Below are 22,096 nucleotides of genomic sequence, written 5' to 3'. Positions count from 1 at the left end.
TCAAGATACTTACAGTCTAGTCAGAGAGACAGGCAAGGAAGCAACTGGTTATAATGCAATATATTAAGTCTTACAGGAGGAGACTTGGAGATCACATAGGAGGGGCACAAAAGCATCTGGGGAGAGGGTGTCAGGGAAAGCTTCCTGGCATCATGACATCCAGGTTTGGACTTAAAGATTAAATTTGTTGGATGGAGAGAAGGTGAAAGAATGTTTTAGGATATAGAGAAGTACATGATAAAAAAAACAGAAGGAGAAGAACATAGGTAGGAAAAGTCAGGGGAGTGGGATGAGGAGAATGTTAGTGCTGGGAGAAAAAAGAGCTGTCAAACGTGAACTTGAGAGGCAGGGTGGTCAGCAATGCAGTCAGTACTCTACAAGCAGTGTGCTCAGTTGGCTGGTGTCATAGACCATGAACTCCCTGAGGAATGGAGTCTACCTGACTTGCTACTTTGTTCTTCATACAATGTCTAATGCAGAGTAAATGCTTAATGATTCCTTACATGAACAAACAAAATGATTGTTTAAATGAATGAACAATGAATAAAGGCAAGAATACTCTTTTCTTTCTCTCTCTCTCTCTCTTTCCTTCCTTCCTTCCTTCCTTCCCTCCTCCCCTCCTTTCTCCCTTTTAAGATTTCTGTTTATTTTCCCAGAGGGCCAATTTCACCTCAAAAAACTGCAATTACTATCTAATTGGGGCTTGCTATGTCCAAAACACCTTTTATAGGATGTTTTCCTAAAGTGTGCCACCAAAATGTTCTGTTTCATGAAGCTAGACTGGTGCCATATGTTTGGCATTTTGTAAATGGAGGAAATAAAGGTGATTCCAGTGAAGCAACAAGCGGAGCCCAAGTGATAAGAGAAACTTAGAGAAAGAACAATATTTTTTAAAACTTTTTTTGAAAATACAAGTACATAAATCATTCTGTAGCTATGCTGTCCTGATTAGAAACCCAAAACAGGAAAAATAATTTTTTCTTCTTTGCTAATATTTTATCATAACTGACAGCTCAAAACCCCTGGGACCCTAGAGTTTGTGGATCTTTCAGTTGGGAGCTGGAAAGACTGATCTCACAGCATTACCTTACAGCCAGTTCTCAAGAAAAAAACACAGCAATGAGTGTGGGCTTCCGGAATTCTGCAGACACCTCTCGTTCAGGCACAGGGTTTCCGAGAGGAGACGGGGCTCCTTCAGGGGGTTGGCCAACAAAAGAAACAGTTAAAGGATAAAGTCATATCAGGCCTGATGCCAAACCTCAAGGAGCCATGGGGGTCACAGGCTTAGGACCAGATTGTCAGGGGTCTGCCAACTGGTCATTAACGCAGCCCTCTCTCTGCCTATAACCATACTTAGTCAACTGAGAACACCATCCCTGCTCAACACTTAATGGTGGCACAGTGGGTAGAGAGAGGTGGTATATAGGTGTAGATACAAATGCTGGCCCTACTGCCATGCATTACCTAACCGAACTAAACTTTCAAATTCTTGTGTGGAAATAGAGCAGGAAGGAGAGACAGACAGACAGACAGAGGCAGAGACAAAGGAAGGAAAGAAGGAAAAGAAAGAAAGGTGCTGTTTTAAGAACTAAGGGAAATCATTTATTTAGAGCCTGGTTCTTTGCACAGAACATGACTTTATTAAATACTAGCACTCTTCTTCACATTCACTGTCATTACAAGGCTCTTTTAGAATCTCCTCATTACCCAGTTTAGAGGTCCCCAAATTTGTGCAATGCATATAAATTATTCCTTGTCCCCAAATGAATAAGGATTTTAATAATCACTTAACATTTTGGAAATTTTGGAAGGCTGGGGAAGAATATGCTCACCTGGAAATGTCTTTGATCACCATGTCCCTCACTGCTTTCTAAAGTTTTCAATATTTTTGAGTTTAAACTTTAAACAATCAAAATTCTAGAAGATATGTTTGGGGTCATTCAGGCCTACATGAAAATCTAAGTTCTACCAATGACCAGTTACGTGGTTCTGGAAGTATTATTTTATCCCTAAGACCCAATTTCCTTAGCCGTAAATGAAACTAATATCCATGCCTCATAAAGTTTAAATATTAAATGGCATTGCCACATTAAATTACACAACACAAGATATGATGTATAACTTCATTCATTCGTTCATTCAACAAATATGTATCAAGCAAGCACCTGCCATGTGTGAGGAGGTATTCAAAGGACCGATGATAAAATTGTGAACAAAACAATGTCCCTTGAGCCCTCCTGGAGCCCTTATTCTAGTATAGGAGGCAAGCAATGAACAAACAGATTTCTCTCAGCTGGAATGAGTGCTATGGAGAAAAAGAAGCAGATGGGAGATAAGAGTGCTAGAAAAAAACACTAGATTCCTTTCCCCTTTGCTCACACAGTTCCTTTCATCTCGTATCCCAGTTTCTCCCACCCCCTGACCATGGGACTCCAGAAAGGATGAAAAAGAGGTTACAGTCTGTTGAAGTGAGTCATCTGACATCCTTTAAATAAAGCGGTGAACCCCAATAGCAGAGTACATGGTCACCAGCAGGATGGACTATTTGAGTGTCGCTTTGGAGACCCCTGCAGACTCACAGCTATGCTGTCTCCAGACTTGTCATCATTGACATTACAGAGGCAGTTCTTGGAGAATGGACACCCCCCCACCCCCACCTCAAGGAAGCAGGCCTCAATAATGCCATCTTTGTTGCAGCGAAACATCAGTGACTTTGTTCTGTGCTGGGTCCAAAATGAAGGGAAAGAAGGGAATGGCCAGCTGTGAAAAGATCAATTTGTTTCCAATCCACTCTTTCTTACCATCCAGAGGCTGGCTCCCCACCTTGGCTACTTCTGTCAGGGACAGATGCCAAGTAGGGCATAGACTAAAGAAACACCCCCAGTTCCCACGAAGCAAGAGCATTCAGCCTTCTGCCCAGAGCCTGTGGAGTAAGCCATCACCCAGCTGTACTGCACTGGGTAGACACAGGTTGGAGTAGCCAAGAGGGATGCCTCAAGTCTAATTCAAAACTATATTCAAATCTTCCTCTAATCTGCATTTGAAAATACCCAGTGTTGGGCTGCTGGGGGAGAGCCAACACTCCCGTTTGCCATATTTGGGAGGGTAAATTGGTGAAACCTCTTCAGAGCCCATTCAGCAGTATATGCAGGCATTGAAGGCTTTGTTGTAATCAGCCCACTCCTAGGAATGTGTCCTTTAGGTAAATTCTCAGAAGTGCACCAAGATGAATGCATGAGTATCTTTAGTGCAGTACTAGTTGCACCAGCAAAGGTTTGGAATCAATGGAATATTATGTTATAAGAAAGAGAGAAAAAGAAAGAAAGGAAGGAAGGAAGGAAGGAAGGAAGGAAGGAAGGAAGGAAGGAAGGAAGGAAGGAAGGAAGAAGAGAGGGAGGGAGGGAGGGAGGGAAGGAGGGCAGACACATATTTGTAGATATACATGTAATACAGAAAGAGGCCCAAAAGAAAAAGGAAGAAATATAATATGTGATTTTGTACATATGGTAAACTCTACCTGTTACATATAAAGTTAACCCCTCTATCACTGTATGTATCCTGCTGTACCTCTACAGACACCTCTGTCCAGTCCTATTCCAGTACAAAGATTCAATAATGTTCACATGGCAAAAGTGCTCATGTGGGGCCCTACAGGTGTGAAGATGCTAGGAATGAATGGGTACTGTAGATAGATGGAAGAGCATGAAGCCTTGTGAGTCTTACTAATTCTGGTCTGTAGATCCGTGCTCCTGGGCCAGGATGAGGGAGAATCAGTAGCCAGGTGAGTAGTCAGCTGCTTACCTGGTCTATGATTTCTCCTAAGTTCCTTCTGAGTGGGAAACTAAGACCATACTCCTAGTAGTTTCAGTTTTCCAGTCTCTTCCTCATGGATGACCCATTTCCTTCTTTTAGCAAATAGCACAGGGAACAAATGTGAATGAAGGAGCCTAAAAGTTCCCTAAGAGGAAGAACAGTTTATATCTGAATGGTCAGAATTCGCTTCCCCTCAACTCTAAAAAATCTCGAAAAATTTTCAGGAGTAAATGTCATCAAATATCCAATGAGCACCAAATGTTGGAGAAAATAAGTAATTCTTCCCATCCCGCCACTAATGAGCTGTGGAATTTTGATTGAGCTTCCTGCTCTCACTGGGCTTCGGCTCTCCCTGCGGTCTTTGTGACGTGGACCCTGTGTACTTGGACCAGCTCAGGGATGAGGAACATCTGTGCCACTTCTCTCCCTGCGTCCCCTGACAGTCATGACTAATCAATCATAACACTCTTTCCTACGAATCCCAGATGATTCTCCTTCTCAGAATCTTCCTTACTACAGAACTCTAAGCGGCAACTAACAATGAATCTAAGTTGATATAAAAGATAACACTCGTCTTCTCCAGATGAGATAATCTCTGAAGTTTATTTCACATTTGACATTCTGTTTTCAGAATTCAGGGATTCACCTGAACCCCAGCTCATTCATGAAGTCAACCTAAAAGAAAAAGTATTTTCCATTTCTGAGTTGTACAGTCAATATGAACTTGACTTCCGGCTGCTTTACCATGGTATGTCTTTGTCATTACCTAAACAACACTTCTGCCTCTTTGGAAAGAAAATTTAATTTCAGTGATTTTCAAACTGCGCAGCAATGGACACCCAGAGGTACTCAAGGGTTTTCAAAGGGCTCCAGCTGGGAGACAAGTCTTAAGGGAGCTTTCAGATTCTAAATTTTCATCAGCACTCTTTCTCAGAGTTGTAAGCATGAAGACTGTCCTCTTCATAAAACTTTTCTCCCATTTTACAAAAGGAAGCCATAAACTCTCACTCCTCTTGAGTTCCCTTGAGGTATAAAAATCTCCAGGGGAACAAACAAAGCTGCAATTCAAAATTCTGTTGTAACTATTGAGAAAGTGAGTGGCTAATGATCGAGTAACAGATCATCTTGCAAGTCAGATGACTTCCGATGCGTTGGCTACAATAAAAATGAACGGGAACCTAATTAAAATGTCAATTGAGAAATCACAAAAAATGCTTTTTTGGATGATTATCCCCCTACAGATTTTGGCAAGCAACATGGAAAGAAATTATAGGATAAGTCTTTCTTTTCTCGTTCATTAGTTTCTGTGAATGAGTTTCTAGTGCTTGCAACCAAAAAAATGAAAGGTAGACAGAGAATTTATATAATACCATCTCATGCTTGCAGTGATAAATATTCCTCAACAGATATATGATCTAATTTAAAAAATATCTCAGAGAAGCATTTTCAATAAAATTCTGTTTCATGTCATAAACACTTATCAAAATTATAATAAATGTAGAGTAGATTGATCAATTGACTACTAACAATCATTATGATAGTTCAGTTCAGGAGAAATCGTTTTATGCTAGAACTTTATATTTACAGAACACTACAGGAATATGAATTTATATGCATGTTTTGTTTCAGAGGAATATGATAACATCAATAAAATGCCTTCAAGTATAAAAACATACCACATTAGGATAAGCTCCTATGGAAGAAATGGAATGGAAATACACATTTAATGAGAAAAAGAAACTATGCAAGCTTTCAACTGTTAAAGAAAGATCTTATCCATATATTTCTTAATGGGTAAATGGCAGCATTAAATCACTATGGAATTTAAATTTCATTAAATCCATTTTAAAATTTTATATGATAATTTTATTTTTAAATAACTGTATTTTCAATATACCTAAAGTTACATGCTTTGTAACTATTTAAACATAAAATAAAACACTCGTTAACTTACAAAGGTATATGGTTCTTCTAAGATGACTTTAGAGGATACAAAACCAAACTCTCCAAGACTACTATAGATGGTACAGCACAAATAAAGCTCCCTCTTTATTACATAAAAGTCTTTCATTATAAAATTATAATCATAGTTCTGTAACATAATAATATCATACTCAAGCACACCGTACAATATTTTAGGCAAAATGTTCAAAGTGCTTTCCAACTCATATGAGATGTTCATGTACCCTACCAACCACACTCAATGGTGTTACTCCTGCTGGACGCTGTATTTTACCACAGTGAATTTTCTTTAGCAAATACAATAGACAGATCAAAGGGCAGGTGTTCAAGGGAATCCCATCTGCTGATAATATAATCTGTGTAAAGGATGTGAGTATAACACATTTTCTGAGTATAAATGTTACCTGTCAAGTTGGGCTGAGATTAGACTAGACCTGGTCCTTGTCAGCTCCAGCCCAGTATTCCTAACCCTGGACCCAGGCAACCCTTTGTACCAGGGTACCCTAACTTGCATAAGGAAACTGGAAGATTTTTAAACTGGTAAGAACAGATACTACACTTGATCTTAGCCAAAAGGCCGAGAAGCGATAGGAAACTGAAAGATTTTTAAATCCTGGGTCTTTATTGAGTTTAAAAAAAACTCTTTAATTTTAAATTACAGCGTACAATGCTGGTGCCTTGGAATCAACACCTTATCTAGGGAACACAAGCAAAGTAATCAATATTTGTATCATTTCCTGAGATGTCCTTCCTGGTCAATTCCAGATGTTCTTCTTCTGGGGCAGTTCGCTGAGCTAGGGCAAAGGCAAGGAGATAGTAGGAGGAGGGAGAAAGTAGTTGCCTACCTACTGTTGCTTCCATTTTCAGTGGGGTCTATTTATTCAGTGACTCATTCAGTAAGCCTTACCTTAACACCCACTCTGTGCCAAGTTCTAAGCTAGGATCTGGGATTCCCAAGGCCACAAAGACACAGGCTGTGCTCTTAAATATCTCATAGTCTACTAAGGGAAAGACAAACTCACGAACAAGTAACTAAGATACTCTATAGTAAGTGTTATTTTGGAAAAACTGTCATGCTAGGGATCAGAGAAATGGGGTGGCCAATTTTCAAGAGTTGGTGCCATTTGAATAGGAAATGAGAAGTAGGGGCACTTCCAGCAGAAGGCACAGCACACACTTTGACATATAAACATGTGTGATCGTGATAGTTGAAGAATGGAAAGTATATTGGGGGTAACGCAGAGGGTAGAAGCATCATTTAGGAGGTGGGGCAGGGGATAAACCAGTTGGGAATAGGTCATAATAAGCCTTCAAAGTTCTACTGAGGCTGTTGGAATTTGAACTTAATACTTTGAGCAAGGAGACGAAGCATGACTACATCAACATTTTAGGATGATTATTCTGGATGGCCATGGGTTAAGAGATGGAAAAATGTCTAACCTAGCACCCAGCACTGAATATAAACAAACTCTTTAAAAAAAAAAAACTTAGTTGACCTCTCGACTCCTTTTTCTCCCTTGAAGAAAACCAGGGCTCTGAGTCCATGACACACAGAGCATCCAAGAAATGTTTTACACTGAGAAGAAGAGGGAATGAACCAAGAATAAGGTAAGAACTATTCATTTGTTTTATCAGTATTTATCCGGTGCCTATTTCATTATATATGGGTCTACACATTTTTTTCTCTACAACAAATTTGTCAAATATGAACTATGAGGACACTGAGTCACAGATGAGTTAAGTAACTTGCCCAAGTTACTTAACTTCCTAATGAGGACACTGAGTCACAGATGAGTTAAGTAACTTGCCCAAGCTTATATAGCAAACACATTATTTACCAACCCAGGCAGTCTGGTGTGTATGCGCTTAACCACGGCACTGTCCCCCGTTAAGTGTCAAGATGACTATTTTACTGTTTGGGACTGTGACAATAAAAGCACAGCAAACCAGTGGGGAGAGCTCCTCTAGCGAAGGATGTGGCTTCTCCTTGGCGCCATTTCAAGCGATGGGGTCGCAGGTGTGTGTGCTCACAGGCCAAATCTGGAGGTGAAGGGAGCATGGGTGCCGTGTCCTGCTGCAGCCAGGCCCACTAAGAAGTCCACTGCCTCTATTCCGGAGATGGAACACCCAGGTCCAAATGGTGGCCCTCCTCATTCTTCTTCTAGGCCCATTTCAGTGAACGACCTCCATTTATGGGCACCCCTCCATTCGGGATGCTATTTCTCTCTAGTCAATCACCAAACTCTGGCAACCTTGTTTGTAATATCGCTAAAACCTTCCCACTTCTCTTCATCCCCTCAGCTCCCACCCTAGCCCCAAACCGCCATCCGCTCCTGCTTAAGTGACTAGGACAGCCCCTCACAGGTCTGACTCCAGTTTGCCTTCTTACCTTTGCTTCACACTGCAGCCAGGATGATATTTCCAAAGCATGAATCTATTTTTGTCGCCACCCTGTTGGTGCCCTGGCATGGCCTCCCTTCGCCTACCTATAGAAGGAGAGTTCAAAATCCTTCCCCTGGTCCACAAGGCCCTGAACGAGAACCTGCCAACCTAGCCCCTCTCACCAGCCCAGCCCCCAGCATGCCGTCTGCACCCCACCCTCACTCCACTAGCATTCCTAGAATGCCATATGCTGTTTCTCATCTCCCACTCCTGCTGCCTCCTTTCTTTCTTTTTCCCTCCATAACTCGAAGTCATACAGAAAAATCTGCTCAGGTGTGACTCTCTTTAGCAAGCTCTTTCCCCTTCTTCCACCTACCTAGGTCCTCTACTGCCTCTACGATGGCACTTGTCCCATTGGACTATAATTGTCACTTTACTTGTTTGTCTTCTCTTCTGGGCCATAGGTCTCATCAGGGCGAGCTTCCTAGTTCATCCAAATTCCTCACTGCCCTGAACAGTGCTAAGCACATGGGATCAGTAAATACGTATTAAATAAATGAATAAATATCCTCATTATTATCTTCTTCTCAAGATGGAGGCAGTATATGTTCTCATAATAGATGCTGTGTGCTTGCAAACAAACTGATTACAAAGTTAAATAAACTTGAACATTGTCATTAACTCCTCAGGGCCACCCCAGCCTCCATCTCCCAGGGATGCTAAAGATGGCTTCATCTACTTCATGGGACCACATTCCCTTTCAGAGGGGAACCAATTCTTCCAACTAATTGGAAACAGGAACTAACAAACTCCCTCTGCAATTTTAAAGGTCCAAACAGGCCTCATGACCACGTATGAGAACATGATGAATTTTTCACACGGCTTTTCCAAAAACAGAAAGGAATCCACTCCAAGCTCTGCAAAAGACGAGCTCTTGTAACATTTCCTTTGCAGGGCGATGGTGGGGGGGGGGGGGATTTTCCAATACAGTGGGCCCCAGACTACCGAGTGAAACCATCCCCTCATTCCCTTATTCTTCTCCCTAATACACGCACACACCTACTCACACTTAAAAGCAGATGTTTGAAGACCTTCTGAAATCAGGGATTGACCCCCCCAAAAGGTTGTGTTTCATAAGATGTTTCAAGGGAAAGAGACAATGGGCTTGCTAAAGGTCAAGAGAGAAGATGAAAAGGGGCAGATGCCCAGGCCCTTCCCACGTTGTGGCATACAGCCATCTGGGGGAAGTTTTGCGAATCTGATCCTAAAATACACGCGGACGTCACTGCTCATTCTTTCTCTCATGATGAAGCACAGAACAATACAAATCCTATGGTGAATGCCTATGGCAGAATCCCAAGATATTTAATGCTGTGGCTCCTTGGCTACATTGCTGTGGAGCTTTCCTATGATTTTATTTCTTATACATAAAATGAGCCTTGGATGAATATTGCATTCCTTGGAGAGGGCAGAAAAGAATTCCAAAGATTTCAAAAAACTTACTCTGTTTCTACTGTTTTCAGGGAATGATTATGTCATGCTGGTGGAGTATGTGGAGCTAGACAAAGGCACATTTTTTAAGCCCACCAGGAGCTTAACATCTAGGAATTTTTATTAACTCATTTTTAATATGGAACTAGTAACATCTGCCCCCAGTCAATTTGAGAAGATGCCATGAAATAGAATGTGTAAGATGGTTATAATCCAGTGCCTGGCACATGGAGGCTCATAATAAATGTCATTCACTTTACACTCTCATGAGACAGGCACATATGGAAGCAATTACTTAAGACCTGAGGCAAAGAGGGCAATCAAGGAACAAGATGCGACTAAAATATAGAGAGGCATTCTGAGCTGAATATTGAGGACTGAGCAGGTGGCATTTGGGTTGAGCATGAGAAGATGAAGTGGCATTTCAGATAAGATGGGAAGGCTGTTTTCCCAGAAGTCTGTGTAACTGGAGTGCATCACTTGAGTGTAGGGGGAAACACTTCCTGGCTCAGCTAGTTACTATTGTGTCATTTGTTAACATTATCAAATCTTTTCCATGTGGCTCTGCTTCCTATCCAAAAATAGATCACAAATGAGAAACTGAGATTCTAGTTCCCAGCACATCCTCATGGTTTGTCTCCTTTTCACACTTGACTGTAAGCTCTTCAAGAGCAGGGACTGGCTGCTCAGGTGCCCCCTGGCCAGCATTATATATAGTATTCTCAAATAAATTATGTAAAATATATAAATCTGTGAATTGCTTGCAACATGGGTGGATTCACATAGGCCAGTTATCTCTTACCTCAGGGGCTAATTGGGCCTTCTTCCCAAAGAGTTCTATTTTTATTCTACAAACTGGATGACCTAGCCCAGCACCCAGGGGAGTACTGCTCACCGCCTTGTCCCTAGCTCCTCACTGTCACCAGGAGGGAGGTCTGTAGGTAGAAAGAATTGGTCATCAACAGAAAGGTAAGATCTGAGAAACACAGCCAGATCTGTTACCACCAACCTTTTCCTCCAATCTCTGACCATATCCTCCAAATGCAAGAACAAGGTTCAGAGATCCCCAGTGTGGCAAGGACTGTCTAGCTATTCCTAAAACTTATTTTCTCATATCCTAAGGCACCCAGATAAACATATTTCCCAGCTTTCCTTGCAGTAAAGTGTGGCTGTGCACTTGGGTTCCAGCCAGTAGGATGTCACTACTACTACATTTATCCACAATCCCACCCATGCAATTCTCCTTGCTCTCTGTGTCTGCTGGTTTTCTGAAGGTAAATCCAGTCTCTATGGAATCCAAAATGGTAGAGCCATCAGACGGAATGATTCTGGGATCATCTGGTTGAAGGAGAGCCAACCTCCTACCAAGGCTTTACATGAGCAAGATATAATCTATTCTGTTATGCCACCCCAATTTTGCATGTGTATTTTCTATTACAGCAGCTGTTGCTACCCCAATAAATATTTGCACAAGTTTCACTTGACCCCATGACACTATTCATTGGATAACCAGAAGAGCAAGGATTCTGAGAGGAGGGCCCCAATGAGGACAGATCACATCCAGAGCTTGAGACAGAAGGTGGCAACAGCATGGCCAGGTGAGAAATGCCTGCCCAGGTGAGAGATGGGAGGTACTAGGAACTAATTTCACCTGTCTGCTGAAGAACAATGCTAAGAGAAGACTTAGACCCTTCCATCACTTACTCCGTGCCTGGGAGGTCTTAGATTACTCACACTTTCTGCAAAAGATTAGCTCTCTCATCTCTGGTGAGAGGCATCTAGACTAGTGGGAAAGACCCAGACTTCAAAAAAAGTGAGGCATGGGTTAGAACCCTGGCTTTGCCACTTGGCAGCTCTTGCCCATGGGTGATCCAGCTTTGCTCGCCCTCTGTGATATGAGCTCTCACGTGCAGATGCTAATCTACATATCGCTGTTTTACAGTTACTGAGATAATACTTGTTAAACATACCCCATACCACTTCAATAATATACTTGTTAAATACACAACACACTACTTTAATAATATAACCATTCAGTAATTAGTACCTATTCTTACTCTCTCATATGAAATATCACAAACACCCTCCCGATTTCTATCATTTATATGTCTCTTTTTAAAAAAAATTACTGAATACTTACCACCTGACATGATAAGCACAAGAAATACACAAATAAAAACATGGAGTCCCTGCCCTCAAAAGAAGATACCAACATCCTTTTGGATGTTTTCTATTTCTCAGCTTCCTTAGAACTGCTAATGAACCCCTCTCCTGGCCTGGCCTGAGATGCGTTTGGGTTCTGGAAGGTGAAAGGCCAGCCCAGAGAGCACCAGGCAACTGCGGGTCCCTCAGAGCCAGAGCTGCTGTCTGTGTAATCGGATCTGACCATAGAGATTGTGACTAAGCGAAACCCCATCTGCTGCGAGGTTTCCCTGTATTCCCTGGAGGGACTAGAGCAGGATATGAGGCAGCGGCGACGGCGAGGTGATGGTCTGCACGGAAATGGTGAGATCCCCCACATGTAATGTGTCTCACCGCAGACCTGTGTGGGTCTCCCCCGGCATGACATCATCCTGGAGCTCACCGGAGCTCACGTCTGCCCACACTGCTCCCTCCACATGGCAGGGAATAGGGCAGTACATATGTGCAGGCATGCGTGTGGTGTGCATGCATGTGCATGTGTGTGCACGTGTGTGTGCTGCTGGAAGATACAAACCAGGGCTTCTGAGTCTCAGCACTACTGACATATTTGTGCTGGATAATATTCTGTTATGGGAGCTGTCCTGTGCATTACAGGGTATTCTACAGCACCCATGGCCTCTCCCTGCTAGTCACCAGTAGCACCTTCTCCCCTACGAAGTTGTGATGGCCAAAATGATTCTTGTCATTTCCAAACCCCCTGGGTAGCAAAATCACTGCCCCCCTCCCCGCTGCATTGAGAACCACTGGCATAAATCCCAAGTGAAGTGAATGAAACGCCCTTTTATTAAAAGCAGGGACATAATTCAGGGGGTAAATAAAATACATTAAGTTTCCAACTCCCTATCTAGTTGGAGAAATGAAGCAAAGGCTGGAAATGTGGTTTGTTTGATCATTTGGATGACATTTGTTCAATTAAGAGGAAAATCTAGAAGTAATAATTACCAACTATGTGGCACTTTCGATGTCCTAAGCGTGGTACTAAGTGCTTTATACCACTGATTCCTAACAGACCTGAATGTAGGTGTTCCAAATTCCTGTTTCACAGACAGACACTGAGGATTACAGAGGCAAACAGTCATGCTCAGGGGCACGCAGCTCATAAGTAACTGGGCTGGAATTTTAACCCAGGTCTACACAAGTTTAAGTCCAAACTCAGAGCCACTGGGTTATCTTGGTCCGTTATTTTGGAGTTCGTATGAAACATCATAATATGTCAACGTCTATCATTGAAACCAATGACTATTTAATGAGACTACCTTCAACAGCAGCCTAGACAGAAGGTGGGAGGATTTGTGTGGAAGGTCGGACTTTCTGTGCCATTAGTTACACAAAACTGACTCACATTTATAAATTAACATGAGATGGTACACAATTAACCTCTCAGTTGGTGAGATGTGTTAGAGGCTTCTCAGGTAAATAGTACACTGAAGAGAAAGACCATGTTTTAATGACTGCATTTCTAATCCCCTGTCCCTGAATAGGGCGATTGGAATACTATGAGGCTCCTCAGCGAGGACTTGGAGTCAAAAGCATGCATTTGGCATCGGATGGTCCCGGATTCTGATCCCAGCTCTGACACTTGCAAGCTCTGTGGCTTTCAGCAAAGCACTTTGCAGTTGAGAGCTTCAGCTAACCCCTCTGCAAAATGGAGAGGTAAATACTTCCCAGGTAGCGGGAACCAAATGCAGAGTGTCTCACAGCCACGTAGCTATTCTTCCATCACACTCATCCCTGCTTGTGATTTATGCTCATTTGTGTATTTATGCATTTACTTATGCATTATGGGATGTCTCACCCATGAGTCTGAAAGTCCTATGAGACTGGAGACTGCATCTCTTTCATTCACTGCCTGAAATAGTTTGACATAGCACTTGGCACAGAGTAGATACTCATTTAAAATATGCCGAGTGAGTATTTCCCCCTCCCCCCGGCATTTTCTTCTAAGATAATGAGTTTCCTGACACTGGAAGTAGTCAAGCAATGGAAAAATTAGACTTTCTATCCCTCTGTGTCCCTATCACATTGTCCTCTCTCACAGTAACTTTTACTACAGCACATATCACATTGCTTTGCAATTGCCTGTTTCTGTGTCCATCTCCCATATGGGGCTATAAACTCCTTCTGAGCTGACAAATCATCTTTTAATCCCTGTGATTTGGTCCCATTACCTATACCCAAGGTGTGATACAAGTCTGAGTCCAATAAATATTTGTAAAGACATGATGCCTTGGAGGGCATGCATAGACCAAACTGGAACTTAGCCAAAATTGCCACCCTGCTGTCTTCCAACCCATCAGATCTAGGCTTCAGAACCTACTTGCTGCCAATTCTGCTCACACAACTTTTAACAACCAGAAACAAACGATCACGGTTGTTATTTTTATTACTCCAGACAAGCATGGACAATCCACAATTCTGAATTGAGCTGAATTGGCTGCTTATAAAAAGAAAAATAGTGAACCAGATTTTTCATATCCAAGCTTGTACTTGAAAGATGACTAGGTTCAACCATTCACAAAACCACATATCTATAAAGTGCTTACCATGCGCCAGCCGTAGTAATGGTAGTAAGGTGCAGCTGTGTCCCCAGCATCTGCTAGGGCAGTATCTGTGTGTCCTACCTATATTTATGGAATGAAGAAATGAATAAACTGTTGAGTGAGTTAGTCAGTGAAAGCATTACCATGCCCTTTTCCTTGCTCACCACCCCTTTTATTAAATAAGGAAAGCAAAGTGGTACAATGTGCTCTTCCAGAAAACACAGTGAAGAGGATTCTGCACGAAATGAAAAGAGGTCTGGGTTCTAATCCACAAATGACAGCAGGCTTCATTGGAGAGTAATGATATCAATAGTATCTATCCATAACTTTGTTATGAAGGTTAAATGAAGTTAGTATGCATAGTGTTCTAAGTATGGTATCCAATGCACGGTAAATGTTCAATGACCATTAGCAATCACCATTTATAGGAGATCCTCAGTGGCAGAAATAAAACTCTGCGAAGGGCCCTTTAGAAAGCAGCCGTCCACTCACAGGCTTGCTCAGATGTGGACTTGAGAACACCGTCTCTTTACCCATGCGTCCTGCTCACCTCTCGGGCTCTCTCTGAGCCTCAGTCTGCACTAAGATAGTCAATATCAGTTTATGACATCTCCTTAGTGGGTGTCTTCCTGGTATACCTAGATTCACACATAGCTTAGTATCAGCAGAATACCCACAGAAGAGAGAAAAAGATCCATTGTTCATCCATCGTTCCCAGAACTACGGGACTGGGCCACCTCACTGACCTTCACAAAGACCCTCCCTCACACCAACCTGGCCAGTCTCTCCATTGCAAGAGTGACAGTGAGAGAAGCTGCTTTACATGTAGCCAGGGTTTGGTCTGGAGTTTATCTTTGTCACAGCTTCAGTGATGGTGCACGGAATGTACTAAGTTGAATTAATATATAATTGCCATTTTTGTAGGTCAAGTGTAGTCAGTTATCAGCAATTTCATATTAATCACCTATTAGGTTAACTGTGCAAACAAAATTACAACATTCTAAAGAGGTAAAGTACTTCCACTTCTTTTAAAATCAATCATTTCTTGCTCATTTCTGCTCATTAAGCCAGGCTCCCAAAGACCTCTCATTGGCAATACTACACTAGCTTACAGGAGTTACTGGAAGAATGTGCCTCAGAGTGAGCACCCCACAGCTGGTCTTCTACAATGCAGCTGTCTCACTGATTCATCCTGGCCCCTACCCCCTCCTGTCCATGGGGATTATCAAGACTTCACCATCATTTCCTTATAAAGTATTTCCACGGGGTGGGGGGAAATCACCTGTCATGGGCCTCACACAATGAGTCATGCATCTATACTGAGAGTACTCCCCATGCACCATTCATCTGCAAGTTGAGTCCAGTCCGGGCCTGGGCAGGTGTTCCAAAGAATTTAGAAAGCTTTTGAACTTCCCCTATGGAGGCCCTTCTCTGAGACGGTGTCTGAAGACTTGCTTGGCGGCTCACTATGGGGATTCTTTAGTCCCCAGACACCATAGCTCCATCTGATGAGATCAGAGAGCAAAAAGGAAACCAAAAGAAAGCTGAAAAGGGAGACAGGACTTGTGGATCTTGCACAGAAGCAGTGAGGGAGCGGGGAGCCTGGTGTATGTCTGCTTACTCTTCTCTGTCACCTTTTCATGTCTGTTCCATCTAAGTAAAAGAACTTCAGTCTGTGTGAAGGATTTTCTAGGCAGCAAACTCCTCTGATTCTGCAGGTCTTACGGAAATCTAGACAAGTTGCTTCCTCCATGTGAAACATTATTCCAAGAATAAGCAGAGCTGCAGTTTAGCCTCAGCCAGCCACGATTTTCAGTGTGTGGGCAAAGCAGGCAACTGCTCTGAGCCTCCTTTCCTCATCTCTCACTTGAGCATGATGATCAATTAGCTCCTCTCACTTGACAAAGTGTGCTGTGGATGAATCCTCAGAGTTATAGATGAGCAGCTACCCAGATAAGCCTGACACTTACTACGGTCAGGCTGGCTGCGGCATGATAAGGATGTAATGCTGAAGTCCAGTCTTATTCTCGCTCTGGGCTGCATCACTCAACACTGCAAAGCTCCCGCACCAAGAGGCCACTTCAGAACTGGCAGGGAAATGGTGGAGGTTGCAGCTCCCTCTAATCTCCCTTTCTTTCCATGTCTTCCAGCGATACCTGAAGTCATATTAAAGAACCTGCAATAAGAAGGTATTTGGAAGTCTAATGAGATAAAATTACTCTTTTAAGGTCCCGTTATACACAAGACAAAGACATCATCCCATTTTTTTTCTTGTATTAGTTTTCCTGTAACAAATTACCACAAACTTAGGGGCTTAAAACCACAGAAAATTATTCTCTTACAGTTCCAAAAGGCAGAATTTGAAATGAGTTCTATTGGGTTAAAGTCAAGTTGTCTAGTACTAAGCTGCTTCACCCTAAGACTCCAGGGGAGAATCTGTTCTTTGCCTCTTTCGGCTTCTATTAACTGCCAGCATTCCTTGGCTTGTGGCCACATCACTTCAACCTCTGTTCCCTAATCACGGTGCTCTCTCCTCTTCTGCAGTGAAATCTCCCTCTGCTCCCTCTTATAAGGTCACTTGTGGTAGGACCTAGGATGATCTCCTCATGTCACAGTCCTTAACTTATCACATTTGAAAAGTCTCTTTTGACGTATAAGGTATTCATAGATTCTGAGGAATTGGGATATGGCTAGTTGGGGGGGCCTAGGGGGAGTTATCATTCAGCCTACCACAGTCCTGTCAACTCTATGAAGTGAATAAATATGCTCACTTTCATTACACAGAAGAAATTTGAAACATTTCACAAACTCATCAATAGTATTGCTGGTATTAAACCCAAGTCTGGCTAATTTCAAATCATGGGCTTCTTTTTTTATACCATTGTACCCCATAACACCAATAAAATAACAACCCTTATAAATGGTTTCTTTAGTGGAAGCCAAATAACCCAGTATTTGACATGTGGAGACTTTCTGTCAAACCATGAACTGGTTATGTGACTTTATGCAAGTCTCTCAACCTCTCCTCACCTCAGTTTCCTCATCTGCAATACAGGCATAGCCTAAGATGTGAGGGCTAAAATAATATCCATGCTTTGTAATGTCATTAGCAATTATAAGTGTTATATTTGCCACCCTGCTTTTGGAAGGCTGTGGATAGGGAAGGAGCAGGGGTAAGCTTGCCCAGTCAGGACCAAGGCCACCCTTGGTACTTCCCAAGTACCAAGGGGTACTTCCCAAGGAGCAAAGCGATCCTCATGCCTCTGTGATACCAGTCAATCTCTAGGCCCTGCTGGGGGAGACTCTAGGTCTGTGGCAAGTGGTACAAGCAAGCTGACTCTGAATAGGAGAGAAATTTCTAGCATCACCTAAAGAAACAGAATATGTAAAGACTTGGAAAACAGTGGGAGAACAGGGCCCTGAGAGCCTGCTATTGAATTAATAGGCAAATATACCTCCATTTTTCAAAGGAAGTTACTACAATTTCTCCCAGATAAATAATCTCTCAATACTAAACAGCCCTTTAGGAAAATACACATTTCCATGAGATCGTGCTTTGGCGGTAAAGGGGAGGGACATCGTGTGCCTACCAGGATGGAAGGAAGGAGATTTATGAAGGATATTTGAATAAATAGAGTAATCAGTACACTCAGTTCCCTCAACCTGTGAATCTCATGGCTGTAACAAAAGGAGCTATATATTTGTTATATGTTTATGCACTTTTAGTAACCCTTCTTATTTTAGTGAGAATATCTCTGTAACATATCTGAGATTTTCTCTTTCCTATTATTTAAAGGTGAGAAAATAAATGCCCAGAGCAAAATAAGTGACCACCACTTTGAGATTACTTAGATGTGGCAAGTATGAACATTTAATGAAATGTATTTTCTTTAATCCCAAGAAGGACTCCAGGAAGTACTAGTTATTATTGCACCCATTTTAGAAATGAGGGCCTGTAACAAAGAAGTTAAGTCACTTGCCTAAGGTCCCAATCCTTTTCCTAACTAGTTAGTGGTTGAATTAGAATGAAAACCATGTCCAGGCCAGACAGCTTCACAGGTCCAGTGTTAGCACAGACAGACACAGGCTTTTTACTAAACCCTGCAGACGTACTGCCCCAAGAAGCAAAACCAAAGCCTTTCTTGCCTCAGCAGATATTTACGCACAAACTCCATATTCAATCAGGGCAGTCTAGCTGAGTCCCAAAATGCCACCTTTGTCTTCAGATCACTGTTGAATTAAATACATAAGGAAGCACCCACCATAGTAGAAAGTAGAGTCTGGAGTCTACAACACGGCTTTGGGTCCTCTTGCTGCCTTTTATTAATCATGTGTCTAGGACAATTTACTTAATCTCTCCATGTCTCACCACCCCTGTCTTAAAAATGGGAATAATGTATGGTATAGATAATGTCTGCCCAAGGGGCTCAGGCCAACTGCTTAATGTGAGCCACTGTAATCTGTCATTGTTCACAAAAGAAATCTAACAAAAACCAAGGAGAGAAATCAGGAAAAGGATACATTATACTTCCTCACAAGTATCTAGCTCAGCTGTGGCAAATCAGTCAAAGAAATTCAATCTGCATTGGCTTCAAAGCTATGCGTTCCCTCTCTGGCTTGCATTGAGCCCAAGGTGCTTTAACTCACTCGTATTTGTCACTGCAGACCAGTAAACATGACCAAAGCGCTTTCTCAGTCCTCTGTGAGGAACACACAACTCCAAACCTTCTCACATAGCGTTGGCCAATGCTGCTCTTTCGAACTCCCCTTCTTCCCCTTGGCCTTGACAGATAAGAAGCAGTCTTTAGAAGGTGTTAGCAGACAAGACAGCCAGGCGGCTTAAACTTCCTTCTCTCCCCTGTTATCCCTGCGGAGACCAGAAATACTTTACATAGAAGCTGGGATTCCTGCTTTCATAAGCATAGGATGGCTATGCAAAGTGTGAGCTCTCAGCTGAGATTCAGGGGAGAAATCATAATTTATTATTTTAAAACTGCAGAGGTTATCAAGTTTGCTGAGCACTTTCTCTTCCAACTCTCATTTGGTCTCACACCAACCCTGGGTGATACGGGAGATAGGGATTTTTATCTGTTTCATTAACGAGAAATCTGAGTTTCAGAGAAGGGACATGATTTTCTCAAGGTAATGCACTTTGTAAACGGTCAAGCTGATTAAGCCCAAAACTACTTGTGCCTACCTTATGCCTTTCTCACCATTTCCATCATCCAGCCAATCAGTTGGTCAGTCATTCATTTCACAGGAACGCTAGTTGACTTCCCAGTGCTTTGGGATGGAAAGTACAGCTCTTGGCCTCGAGGAGCACTCATGGTCCCACTGGGGAAGTGGATGCATAAATCAGTGATAATGATAAATGTTCTAGTCATCTAATAAATAATTTCAAGAAAGGTTTATTGTTTGCCTCTACCATAGATGTAGGCCATTCTAAAATCCATGATGCCCTGAAACGTTTCTCAAAATAATTAACAAGTGGCATGTGAAGAAGCAGATAAAAAGGTACAGAGCCTACCCTCAAAGTGTTCATGGTCTAATGAGGTAAACAGACAGTTCATGCAATGTGCTAGAAATGAAAATCTGGTACCCTGGCCGGGTGGCTCAGTTGGATGGAGCACCATTCCATAAACCAAAAGGTTGCAGGTTCAATTCCTGGTCAGGGCACATACCTAGGTTGTAGAACCAAATGATGCTGTCTCTCACATCGATGTTTCTCTATCTCTCCCTTCCTCTCTCTCTAAAATCAACACAAAACATATCCTAGGGTGAGGATTTTTAAAAAGTGAAAGGCTGGATAAGTATGGAGGAGAGGCCCTTCTCCCTGCATGTAAGGTCATGGAAACTTTCTTGGAACTTCTCTGAAGTAAATCTTGAAAAATAATATAGGAATCAGCCATGTGGATGAATTGGGGTCTAGGGTTATTTTAAAGACAGTATATTGAAGGTGCAAAGCCTCAGAGGCCTCTGAATTGCCTCTTTGAATTTTCTACTTAAAATGTTTAAGTTGCTAAGATCCTTACAGATTGCTCATTTGGTAACCAGGACACTGAGAGCCAGGGAAGGGAATGATTTGATCGAAGTCACACAGTCCATTGGTTCAACATCAGGACTCGACCCAACTTGAAACCAAAGCTCTTTCCATTCTGCCATACTGACCAGAAAATCTGATTATTGGTTGATTACACAGCTAATTTGCTCTAATTCCATCAGACAGGGAAGCTCTCCTGTATCTTCATTCAATGACCACTGTCCTCTTTGAGAACTGTGGGGTTTTTTGTTTTTGTTTTTGTCCTAGGAAAAGTGAGAGAGATGGAGAAAAAGAGCACTGAAGAAAGACTGGGGGAACCTTCATTCTAAAAAATGCATCTGATTGAATGATAGCCCATTGCGTTGGATCAGAGCTCCTTCACTGCTTTGGGAGAAATTTCTGGCTGAGATAGAGTCATGTGAGACTTTTGGATGGAGGGTAGCACTAGATGGGTTCCAAGAAGAAGAGGAGGAGGAAGAGGTTGGGAACAGTAAGGGAGTAGGTAAGCAGAGATGGGAAGCAAGGGGTCCTGTGGGAAGTGAATGACAGACTTCTCAAAGAAATAGACACTCAGCTTCCTCAGATAGTGCAAGTCCTGGTGAACATTCCACTCACTGACTGATCTATCTTGTGAAAAAAAATGTATGACTTTTAATACACCTTCAAGGAAATGGAAATTATCTCACCTGAGGTGAACCCCGACACTCCCTCTGGCCTCCAAACCACAGCCTCCACCAGCAACCTGCGAATGAGGATTGCAAACAAGCAACAACAAAATCAGCCTTTGGCTGGGAACTCCGTGCAGAGGTGGTGTTTACAGTCATTTCCTCTGCTCTCTTACGTGGAAAAATGCCCTTACAATACTAAGAAGGATGCAAAGTAAGAGACTGAAGCCAAGACATGTGGCCTCTGCCAAACAGAAGGATGAATGAGTATTAATCTCATAAATATCCTTCACTGTAATGTCTAGTAGGATTGGCTTGCTCAGTGCTAACTGTGGTGACCATCTACATGGAAAGCAGCCATGGTGGCTTTGGGTAAGTCAGCTCTCTGGGCTCCCTTTTCTCATCTGTGCAATGGATGAGTTAGGTACAATAATCTAAATGCCTTTTTATCTTCTGTGGGTAAAGGGAAAGGATTTAATTATAAAGCACATCATGTCAAACATTCTTCTCTTCCTCTGTTACTTCATTCATTCAGCAAATATTTACTGAGCCTTTGTAATGCCCAAGACTCTGTGCTAGGCACAGACAAAGCAAGTGTGGTCATTCTCCTCTGGAAGCCTACAGTGAAGTACGAAAAACTAGACACACATAGACAATTATACCATCTAGAGGCAATGATGTCCTAAAAGATTTACAAAATGTTGTAGTGCATGGAAGTGTTCCTTGTGGGAGAAATCTGAGAATCTCCGCGGTGAAGTCAGATCAGAATTGGATGATAACGCAGAGCTGGACGTGAGGATTCTACGTAGAGTACAGCATGAGCAAAGGTTTAGGTATCACAGAACACAAGGTGGATGCAGACCCATTTGTCTGGGACAGAGGCTGCAAAAAGTCCAGGGACAGATGGAAACAGGTCCTTATCTGAGATCCCTTACTCAAAACCCCAAAAGTAGGACTTCAGATTCCACAGAGATTTTGGAGAAAACCAAAGTGGCCTCTTG

General features: G+C 42.4%; 1 pseudogene; it reads right to left on the bottom strand.

Annotated features, from left to right (window-relative positions):
• Positions 1-6,231: 6,231 nt before the first annotated feature.
• Positions 6,232-6,364, bottom strand: LOC118996005 (uncharacterized; annotated as a pseudogene).
• Positions 6,365-22,096: the final 15,732 nt, after the last annotated feature.

Source organism: Sturnira hondurensis, unplaced genomic scaffold (genome assembly GCF_014824575.4).
Source record: "Sturnira hondurensis isolate 20B ecotype Veracruz unplaced genomic scaffold, ASM1482457v3 Scaffold0010448, whole genome shotgun sequence".
NCBI lineage: Eukaryota > Metazoa > Chordata > Mammalia > Chiroptera > Phyllostomidae > Sturnira > Sturnira hondurensis.
Note: the sequence above shows the minus strand (reverse complement) of the source record. Positions and strands in the feature narration are given on the sequence as shown.